We start from the raw sequence: 11,997 nt of genomic DNA, 5'->3' as shown, positions 1-11,997 counted from the left end.
ATACAGAGTTAACTGGTTTTTCCTTTCTTTTTTTCCCCAGCTCTAAACACACATCTAAGAGACATATCCTTTGAAACTGACACCTACTTAGGAAAAAATCAACATTCATCCAGTCGTACAAGTACAATTTTAGCATATGTATTAAAAATTACATATTTGAAACCAGAGGTTGTTATTGGCAGCTGAGTTCCAAAATTGCCACTTACAATTCAACATGAGATTCTGCGGTCTTTTCAGAAAGCATTCCCTTTCTTTATACTGTCACTGGTGACTTCCACTTACTGTAATATTACAGTAAGTAAACACTACTTTGTCATTATGAAGAAAAGGCTTTGATCAGACAAAGGCCTTAATGTAGTTCTGGAAGAGTACCCATCCTTTCACTCCACAAAGTAGATAATAGACAGGGCACACTGTGAGTGCCCGCATCAGGCAATGATTTGGTCGTAGAAATGTTATGCAGTTTTTGCTACATCAGAATTCTGTGTAGGTGTTACAGTTTGGGAGCTATAAGGATGAGAAAAGCAATCATGTAATGCTTATGTAGTAGAGATGCCTGAACGTGTATCTTGTAGTTACCACTGGACATGAACATGGAATTTACCAAAAATAAAAAATTAACAAAGAAGACTGACTCACATAACTTAAGCATAAAGATGGATTTTGTTTTTAAAAAATGTCTTTTGGGGACTACAAATTTCAAAGTAAAGCAGATCACTACATAGAAATCTAGTGAATACAGTTTGCCTGTGCATGGAAACTTTATCAAAGCTACTCAGTTACATTTTTACCCCATTCTCAATGGTATCAGTAATCATGCTCTTTTTCTTAAGGTCATATACACCTTTCCTCCAAATTTTCTGCTACATGTTTTTCCCTCCAGATGAACTGTTGAACACCAAATTCTTGGTCCATAAAAATGGCACCTCTGAAGGGGGAAATTTCAACTCATTCCCTCTTGGCACTATTCCAAGATACTTTCTTTCCACAACCATAACAACTTCCCAAACCTTCACTTTTAAGATGAAATCTTTCCACCAAAATGGGTGGTCACATTTAGTTTTCTACGGTCTGCATATAGAGGTGGATAGCGGCAAGAAAAGACAAAAATGAAAAGGCAGCCATTAAAATAAAGTAATCAATTGCATAGAAGAGAAATGAACTCATGGCAACTTTGAATAAAAAGGTGCATAGGGTATATGAATAGCCAGATGCTTGCATCATTAGTGTATTTGTTAAGAACATGAAGCTGGTCCTATATGACCAAGTGTAACTCTATCATTAATCTTTACATTATCCACACTTTACATTGAATATTCTAAGCCAATGGGAAATGAGTTATATTTTAGACTCCCAATGAGCACACGTGGGCACTTACCATTTTCAGTAATTTACTGGGTTTAGTAGAATCAATTCTCTTACACGGTTTCATGAGTTTTTTCACATTAATCTATGTGTATAACAAGTGTTAAATTTGTTAAATGGCAAGACTTCTCTAAGGTACTGTTGGAAATGCTATGAAAAGAATACACATTTGTTTTGCCTGCAAAGATACAAACTGAACACGGAAGTTTCTCAAAGGGAAAAAGCTCAAATTTCTTCTTCCCACCACCTCTGCCACATATGATTTCTCAAAGACCTCGTTTCAAGCTGCTAAAGAATGAAACCAAAGAACAAACAATTGAACTTAGGGACAACTGGGGTCAAAAATGCAAGAAAATATTAACAGGCAAGCAAATGGCCCAAATACCCAAGGGTCAGGTTAACGAATCCAATTACAGCAGATGAGGCTTTCGTTGAGGGAGGGGGTTTGGGGCATAAAAAATTGTTCCAGAGATCACTGCTTTTTGAGACTTTGGATACTTTTACAGTTTAATCCACAAGCAATCTTTATAATGGATTATTTTTTAACAAAATCATAACTTGAAAGGGGTATATATAGAAACCCAGGAAACAAGTAAACTGCCCATTGTGGGTGGCCTTAAATGACATTATTACAGTAGAAAAGACGAGAGGTAGAAGATAACTTGAAAGGACTAATGCAATGTTGGGTTGGAACGTGTAGCTCCTGTGCCTACTTAAAACAGTTTCAGAAACTAAACCCAAGATTTCCAGTAACCATAGAGACAGTTAAAATAAAACTTGCCATGAGAGCCCTGACATCGTGCTTGACACAGGGAGGCAGGAAGATGTAAGAACCAGGACACCTGAGACATGACATTTTCTCTACAACTCCTGTTTGCTTTACTGAGTGTGAAGTCTCCAAATTCAGTCACCTTCTTCAGCTTCGGTCTCAGATTCCTCTTGAGCACTTTTGAGCCACTCCACGGACTTTTTCATTTGTTCAAGGAAAACACATTTTCCCTTTGCAACATGTGCATCTTTAGACCATTTCAGAATGGGCTCTTCACCCCGGACTTCAGCTTTATAAAAAAGCACCACTATTTTCTGGAAGGCTTTCATGAAACAACTGTTATCACAGCATTAGCCCTGAGTCTTCCAAAAGGGAGCCAGCCAGCTCGGGCTGATCTTGAATAGTAGTAAAGGCAGCAAACAGACGGCTGTACCGCTCACAGTGCTTGATGCTTGCTCTGCGACAAGCTCCTCTTTTTGTCTGTTCCATGATGCTCATCACACAGGACCAGACTATTCCAATGACCATGGATTCTGGCATGCTGCTATTGTTTTTGTTTTCATCTTTTCCTTGACGTACAAAATTATATGCTTACGTGGATTGTTACCGAACAAAGGTCCGGGGGGTGGGGGGGGGGCGGCAATACTTGGCCCACCGAGGGATGCCAAAAACTACTTCAGAAAACAGGGGCCCCTCCCAAGGACAGTATACTAATATCTATTGGGCTCTTCTGTCCACCACCAATTGGAAAGACATCTCTCAATGCCAGAGATTTGTGAAAAGGAAACAAAATGTTTATGTAATGCTATTTAGGCCTAATGCCTTCCTTAAAATATCAAAGTCTTTAAGGGTATACACCTACACACACACACACAGCGCTCCCTTCTCCCACTGTCCCAGCTCCGGGTACCGTAAATCAGGAAAAGAGCACACGTCCGTTTTCAGGTCGCTGGCACGTGAGCTGTGTCGTCTGTCTAAGCAGGATCTCCAATTAATCCAAAGTCATGTGGCACCTTTCACTGGCAAGAGTTCTTTGTACCAGTTCCTGTCAAAAGTTCCAGTCAAAGTTCCAGTCAAAGTCTCTCCTGCTTTCCAGGCCACTCAGCCAAAGGGAGCACGCCAAAGCCGCGTGGGCCTCTTCTACCAAAGCCGCACTCCACCAAAAGCGCATCTTTCTTCTTCACCTAGCCGCAGGGATCTCCATTCTGGCAAAGCTGCATGGTTTTCCCTTTCACCTGGCCAAGAGGGGGTCTGCACTCTGCTGAAACCACGTGGCTCTCCCTCCTAATGGCTACAGGGGTCTACATCTTTCCAAAACAGTGTGGTTCTCCCCCTCACCTGGCCAAGAGGGGGTTCCTCACTCTGCTAAAGCCACATGCCTCTCCTGCAGGCACTCTCTCAGAGAAGTAGCCCCTAATTCCAGCCTGGGTAGCCGGCACTCACTTCTCCCTGGCCCAAAACTTGGCCACAGCTATTAACATATCTATGAAACCAGTTAAAGGTTATAGATATGTTAAATGACCATTCCAGAGGTTAGCTGCAAAACTGTTGCTATGCAAAACAGCTCTCAATGGCCCTGCTCCATTCGTCCCTTCCCCCAACTGACCCTTGGGGGGGAGGGTGAGGACATCTTAATATTTCCTCCAATATTCCTGTACACTTTGAGTTTTGGACACTATTCCAAATCTTTTCTGGGCCCCCCTTGGCTGCACCCTGTATCAGGATCGCCACAGGACATCTGAAGCTCTTGACATTCTTCCTGGAGTTCCTTATGAGCTCTTACAGTTTGCCGATCCTGAACATATTCCAAAAGCTCTGTGAAGCCTGCCTCAGTACCATACTTGTAAAGTGTTCAATGCTTTTTTCACTTTGGCTAATATAAGTTTTATGGTTTTATTTTATTTTTTCCACTCTCATTTAGTCCCCTTTTATTCCCTTCCCCCTCACTGTTGTCTGTGTCCATGAGTCCTTTTCCCCTTTTGCTCAATCCCTCCACCTTCCAAAGTCCCCCTCAACACTTTGTTTATTGGCAGGAAGAGTCCCGTCAGTCTGTTATCCATGCTGATTCTCCAAAGACTTCAGCTACTACTTCAGTGATATCTTTTTTCCTTTATGCACAATTTAAAGAGCTTTTACAGAAAAAGCTGCTGAAGCCCCTTCTTGGGCCAAATTCTCACTCTAAAGGCTATTAAGAATGGATGCATTAAGTATTCCATTAGCCAGAAGAACACGAGTCAACATGGACCATTTGTTTCCCTGTGACACTGAAAAACCCTTTGAGAACAGCAGCAGGTTTTTACTTCATCTTCAAAACCTTTCTCCAGGAGTCTGTAGCATCTGATTAACTTGTTAAAACCCTGAGCAAATGTGTGCGTGGTCTCCAGGTCTCCCTGTGCTGTGAACATGCTGACATCTGTACACATCATGTCATCTGCATCCTGGACCACTAATGAACTTTTGCTCCAGCATCAAGCAACCTTGCTACTGCTTCTACATCAGTACCAGTTCCAGTTGAGTCTTGACACTGAGTGGGGTCAAATCTCTCTTTTGCATCTATTTTTATGGTTTTAAAATCCTGGCCTGATAACATTGGCTTTTGCTGCTTTTCATTACTCATAAAGGACACCCCCATCACCAGCACTGGCAGCCTCCCCAGGAAGCCAACCATAGGCGCCAAGGCACCTGGGGCCTCGGCGCAGCCGCAAAAGCACATCCACCTACCCTCCAGTGACCAGTCAACTTCTGTCTTGTTACCATCAGCGCAGCCGTCGGTCCAACTCCAGGGCTGAGGCAGAGCGAGGAGTGAGCATGTACACGGGCCTCTGTGTGTGGCTGTTCCTATCTCTTGCTCGAGAATGGTCCAAATGTCAAAATATTTTCTAATTATTGACACTATTAAATAGTAGTTACCCTAGTAATCTATTTATAAAGCTGCAATTCCCCAAAGTTTTACAGAATCTAATTCTGCATATCATTATTTGGTGATATGCCAAAATATATTTCTGCGGTGAAATAAGAGTGTATCAGTTATACACGATTTTTTCGGGGGTGGGGGCGGGGCAGGGTAGATTTTAACAGAACCTTTTAGATAATAACATGAGGTATCATTCTTTAGGAAAATATGCTTGCCTCACTTTAATAAAAATGCTCATTTTTGAGGACCACTGGACGAAGCACGCCTAGTTTTGTATGGATAGAAAGAAGCATGGCGGGTTCTAGTTGCTCCCCCTGGAACCCCCTCAGGGCCAATGCACTCACTCCGCCACCGCCCATCCCCCACCCCCCCACCTCCACTGCTGAAAATCCTAGCAGCTGGACGCTCCCAGATGTGCCCCCACTGGGCAATGCCCTCGCCTCCTGGGAATTCCCCCAACCTGAGGCTGACCTGTGGCCTGTTACTGGGCCATGACAGAGCATAAAGGCTCCCCTCCCTCGTCTCAGTTTGAGGCATCTCAAGGACCATCCCACTCCAGAGCTCCTTGTAGGATCAGCTAAGAAATCGGCTGCATCCACAAAGCAGGTAAACTTCTCTCTGTGTTCCATCCTGCCCCCATTTCCTCCCCATTTCCTGCTAAGACAATACACATGACATCAACAGATACGTAAATGTTCAGATGAGGTTCTGAGCCATTCATTTCTGTGTAACCGAAAGTATGTTTTCCTCTGAAAGGAACTGGATATTTGATTCACAAACTACTGAGTCTCAATTTATCTTCCAGGCACATGAGAATACCTTTATTACGAACACTTCTTCTGAAAATCTTTCTCAATATTTTAGTCTATAAAATTCACTGGAGAGAAATCCACATCCAGCATCTGCCGTCATTTCTAATACGGCATTGAACGTTTAACTAGATTCAAAACCAAGTCTCTCCCAGGTATACAAGTCATCAGTAGCAGAGCTCAATTCCAGGCTTGTTTTGTCTGACTCCAAAGTCTGGTCTCTTTCTGCTGTATGTTACTCTACAATTAATAACGAATCTGTGAATAGAGGAGAAAACCAAAAGCCATTTTCTTTGTTTCAACAAATTGTGTTAGAATATATCCATGTCAAATTGCATTGAAATACACCTAAATGAACTATCAGTTTATCAACAACATATCTCATCCCTGAGTAAATGGGGCATGTAATAATGTAGGTTTATACACACATGTGCACACATAATCATACTTAACAGCTGAAGTAAAGCAAGAGTTTTCAGGGCCAACCCTTTCAGTTTTTTTCTTTTTTCTTTTCTGTGAAATGTAAATCTTTTTTAAAAATGTAATTATTGTTCAAGTACAGTTTCCTGTCTTTTACTCCCATCCCAGCCCACCCCCCAGTGCTCCCCACCTCCCTCCCATTTCCAGCCCCCTTGGTTTTTGTCCATGTGTCCTTTATACTTGTTCCTGTAAATCCTTCCCCTTTTCCCCCAAAATTCCCTCCTCTCTCCCCTCTCCAACCCTCTCAGTTTTAAAGCAGAAGAAACTCAGATCCTGAGTAAAGGAGAGATGTGCCTCAAGTCCCATAGATAGTGGTAGAATTTAGTCTGATGTCTAAAAACTGAACTTGAAATAAGTCAGCCTGTCAGTCAGACCCACGGTGGAGAACACAGAGAGTGATTATCAGCCCTACCCCACAAAAAATCATTTATGTGTGAAATTACATTAGAATTGTTTGAGATAGGCCACATGACTCATTTGATTTCTAAAAATTTAATTAAACACCTTCTCAGGGACACAGTGCACGCATAAAAGCTAAGAATACGTGTCATCTGGACTGTGTAAAAACATTGCCTTTCACTCTCATCTCACACCAGTGAGCATTGCGATTTAATAAATCATCAATAAGAGATCAATCAACTATCCAGCAGGCTAAAAATCTACCAGTAAAAAAAACATTTAATACTGGAATGCAGACTGAAACAAAACAAACAGATCAGCATCACGAGCAATTTCATCAGAAAAGGGTTTCATAAACATCTTTTTTTTGCTTATCTTTTTATAGATTCAATCAGCACCACCTTCACAGAAATCATGCATGCAGATGCCATGGCAACCGCCACATTGCGAGCAGACACACACGAGATCAACATGCTTAAATGCTTAACAACTGTAACTCACAGCCACTTACTTCCATTAGACTTGAATTCTAGATATAAAAATAGCAACAGCGATATGTTGTGGGGGTTTTTGCCATAGGCGCTCTGTTTCGAATGTTTTACATGATGTAAACAATGTGGTCGTGGAAAGTGCAAACACGAAACCCCAAAGGGAGGAGTGAACCATTCAGCACGAGTCTGGATTTGTCCCCCATCACCTGAGTCTTCAGGGCTTTTATTGCAGGTGAATCTACTTAGTCCTGTGCAGCTCCAAGAGGCCTTCATTGGCAATAAAACAAAATCGGTAGGACACTGGATCAGTATTTTTCTACCCAAAAGGTAAACAACTGCTTTAATTTTTAAACTGTTCTTACCCTTTAAAATAAATGGTTTTGAAAGCCAATTTCAGAAAACAAATGTCTTGGTGTGAGTGACTGTTGGAGAGTCATGTTCCCAAGGTAGCTTTAGTTTTCCTTCTTTCCAGAACGCCTGACAGGCTTGGATATAGAATAAATCTAATACTATACCCATGCAATGCCAGCTATTGATTTTTATTTTTTAAAGATTGTACTTATTTACTTTTAGAGAGAGGGGAAGGGAGGGAGAAAGAGAAGGAGAGATACATCAGTGTGTGAGAGATACAGGACTGGTTGTTTCTTCGTTGCCTCTCGCATGTCCCCTGCTGGGAACTGGCCTGCAACTCAGATGTGCCTTGACTAGGAATCGAACCAGCCACCTTTTAGTTCACAGGCTTGTACCCACTCCACTGAACCAAACCAGCCGGGGTTCAGCTGTTTAAATCTGGACACTCTGATAGGGACAAGGGATACAAAAAATACAGGGACACGTGGTTTACGGCCATGTTCTGCCAAGTTTTATAATACTGACCAGTTACAACAGAATCACCCCTGGTGGTTGTTAAAATGCTGATTCCTGAGTCCCACAGCAGTTCCACTGTATCAGAAGCTAAGGTGTTTTAGTACTTATGAAGAAAGTGGTCCTTTGGAAAAGGAGGGAGAACAGATGGGAAGCGGAGAGGACCCATCAGTCACTTGGAGTCCATGTGAACTTGTAGCGGGATGAGATCTGGATGTTTGCTATGCTGAGCAACATCATGCCGTGCTATGGCTTTGTTAAGTGGCTCCTGGAGGGGAAATGTTTCTTGAAGATAAAGACAATAATCAGGGAGTGTAAGCAGAGGCAGGAGTTATAAAACAGCCATTCAAGGAGGTACAATTTTGCTTCTACTTGCTAGATCAAAGTGTCTTATCAATTGGAACCACACAGTGAAAGCCACAACAATAATTATAGTCCATTTTTATAACTCTTCACAGTCTGAAACACTAATTTTATAATGCACATGGAGATGGGCAGGGGAGGGTTAAAGAGCCAAGTCCTAGAAAGTCACGAGAGGCAGTTTCATCTTCGCCTGCTAAATGGACTCTAAGATCCATTAGGTCTTGAGGTCTCTACCTCCTGAAACATTCTTGGTTCACATGAAGCACTCAATAAATAGCTGTTGAATAATGAATGAATGAATGAATGAACAGTACAGCAAAAGAGGAAATAACTGGGAGGGACTGAGGGACAGGCACTTTCCTAGGTAATATCTGACAGTACATTGTTGCCTTGTCTGTAAAAGTCAAGCACCTGAAGGACAGCAGTGGAAATGGGGCCGCGGGGGGCAGGAGGGGGCGGGGGGGGGGGGGGGGGAGTCCTGGGCAGCTCCAAGAAGGCTGATGATCACCACGAAATGGAGAGCTACAGCTGCTGAGGTGGTGTTCACAGGGAGTTGTTCGGTAACAAATAGAAAAAGAGTTAGCTATGGTTGTAGAAACTCAGTTGCCAACCCTATAATTGTAAGCATTGGCCTCCTCTAGGCAGAAAAATTGCTATAAGAAGATCCACTCTAAGCTGACATGACACAGCCTAGGACCTTAAGGACAGCAGAGGTATTTCCTTGGACCACTGATGTCTAAGTCTGTCACCAATGCTTCCAAGGACAGGAGTCTGTTTTCAACACCAGCGTCACATTCCAGTTATGTCGGCATTAAGTGTAGGTCGAAGTGTGTGCGCATGTGTGTGTGTATGAAAGAGAGTGTGCAGTACTATTTGGCTAATACATTCCTGATCATTCTAAAAATTGACTTCCAATATTGTTGAAACTAAATCCCAGAACCACACTGGGGAGGCGCCGGTGCCCAGAGGGTACAGGCATTCGAGCCACACTCTCCCTGCCTCCCTGCCGCTGCCAGATGGACACTCAAATGGCACAACATCACGTGCACAGACATCTTTGTGAAGATTATAAGAACACTGGAAGGTTAACTCATGTAAGCTTAACTATTTCCATTTGATAAAAGAGGCAATCAAGATACAAAAATACAGAAAGTTCGTGAAGCTTATAAGAACTAGAGCAGAGGCTTAATCTTAGGTCTTCTAAATTTAAGATCACTTTTTAAAAAATACAAAATTTGGTAATAGAATAAGGTTAGCTATTTTAATACAGAATTTTGTATTTTTTCCCAATATGTTCTTTAAAATGTCATGCTCTAATTTTATGCCTGGAGCTTGGCAGAGGTTCACCATGAAAAGTCTAGATAAAGTTCTATTTTACGATACCTTGTAAAGAAATGTGAAGTCAGAGATGAACACCAACTACCCAAAGTTCAGATTCCATACATTTTGATGTGTGAAAAAACACAGAAAAATATCAGAAGTTTCTATGCGAGACTTCTATATGTAAAAGAAAAATCACATCAATAAGAAACTGAAAAAAATCATGTTTTTTATTGGAGACGCCTGACAGAGAGCATCTTAACAAAGTGAACAAAGCTAACCTCATGAAGAATGAGACATCTGAATCAGTTGCCTCCTCATGGGCTGTTCTGAGAAGGCCACAGCATTTCTGTGGCATTTTGTCCAAAAATGTGCACCTAGAATTTCATGAGAACAGTCATCCCCATACACCACAAAATGACTCGTGCATATTGTTTAAAAATATACCCTTGATACTTATATATTTTTTAATTTACTTATATTTGGCTTACAATCTTATGTTGGTTATAGTAGTTTCAGTTGCACAATATAGTGATTCAACATTTTTACCCCTATGATGTGACCATCCCACTAATCCTAGTAACCATCTGTCACCAGTAAACTTATCAAAACATTATTGACTATATTCCCCTTCCCCTTTTCAGCCATCTCCCCAACCCCAACCCTCTGGTAACCATTCCTTTGGTCTCTCTATGAGTAAGTTTAGGTTTATTTATTTTGTTTTAGATTCCACATAAAAGTAAAACCAAACAGTATTGGTCTTTCTCTGCCTGACTTATTTCACTTAGTATAATACCCTCTAGGTTCACCCATGTTGCCTCAAATATCAAGATATCATTCTTTTTTCCTGCTGTGTAATAGTTCATTGTACATATACCACATCTATGTTGCTCATTTATCTATCTACGGACACCTAGGTTGCTCCCATATCTCGGCTATTGCAAATTATGCTGCAATACACACAGAGGTGTGGGTATCTTTTTGAATTAGAGTTTTCATCTTCTTTAGTTAGACACCCAGAAGTGGAATTGTTAGGTCCTCAATTTATGTTTAGTTTTTATGAGGTCTCTCCACTCTGTTACCCACAGAGGCCACAGCAGTTTGCAGTCCCACAGACAGTGCACAAGGGTTCTGCACTGTTTCCCTCTTCTCCATATTCTGTCCTACCTGGTGGTTTGTTGAGTTTTTAATAAGAGTCGTTCTGATTGGTGTGAGTTGGTATGTCCCTGTGGTTTTGACTTGCATTTATTTACCTGGTGATTAGGGATGTTGAGAATCTTTTCATATGACTGTTGGTCATTTGTATGTCTTCTTGTCATGTCTTCTGCTTGTTTTTCAATCAGAATGTTTTTGTTTACTGAATTGTATGAGTTTCTTAGATATTTTGGATATAAACCCTTTATTGGATACTGCATATAACATTTGAGAATATATTCTCCCAGGCAGTAGGTTGCCATTTTGTTTTATTGCAGATCTCCTTTGCTGTGCACAAGCTTTTTAGTTTGATTTAATCCTATTTGTTTTTTTTTTCCCTTGATCAAAGGAATGTATCCAAAAAGGTATTACTCAGACCGATGTCAAATAGTTTATTTCCCATATTTGCTTATAGGAGTTTATAGGTTTGGCTTATATTCCAGTTTTACCCATTTTGTGTTTGTTTTTGTATATAATGTAGGAGAGTGGTCCAGTTTCATTTTCTTTTTGCAGATATCTGTCCAGTTTTCCTAACACCATTTGTTTAAGAGACTATCACTACTCCAATGTATATTTTTACCTCCTTCGTCATAGATTAGTAGACTATATAAGTGAAGGTTTACTTCTCGGCTTTCTCTTCTATTCCATTGATCTGTGTGTCTTTTTTCATGCCAGTCCATGCTGTTTTAATTCTTACAGCTTTGTGGTATAGTTTTAGATCAGAGAGCCTGATACCTCCAACTTTGTTCTTCTTTCTCAAGATTACTTTCACTATTTTGGATCTTCCGTAGCTCCACATAAATATTAAGATGATTTGTTCTTGTTCTAGGAAAATTGAAGGCACTTTTTAAGATGGTGAGACAGATTTTATTCAGGACCACAGTGGTAGATATAGAGACTACTGCCATGGGATTTTGCAAGGATAGGAGTGGGAAAAGATTGGATTTGACTCCAAATATATAATGAGCAAGTGGGAACGTGTAAGCAAGGAGCAGGGTAGGGGTCAGTATATGAAAAACATTGTTAAGA

General features: G+C 41.1%; 1 pseudogene; it reads right to left on the bottom strand.

The window, feature by feature from the left end:
• Nucleotides 1-2,243: 2,243 nt before the first annotated feature.
• Nucleotides 2,244-4,751, bottom strand: LOC118989753 (basic leucine zipper and W2 domain-containing protein 1-like; annotated as a pseudogene).
• Between the last annotated feature and the right edge of the window lie 7,246 nt (nt 4,752-11,997).

The sequence above is a fragment of the Sturnira hondurensis genome, unplaced genomic scaffold (genome assembly GCF_014824575.4).
Source record: "Sturnira hondurensis isolate 20B ecotype Veracruz unplaced genomic scaffold, ASM1482457v3 Scaffold0000780, whole genome shotgun sequence".
Classification (NCBI taxonomy): Eukaryota; Metazoa; Chordata; class Mammalia; order Chiroptera; family Phyllostomidae; genus Sturnira; species Sturnira hondurensis.
This window is presented reverse-complemented; position numbering and strand designations above follow the sequence as displayed.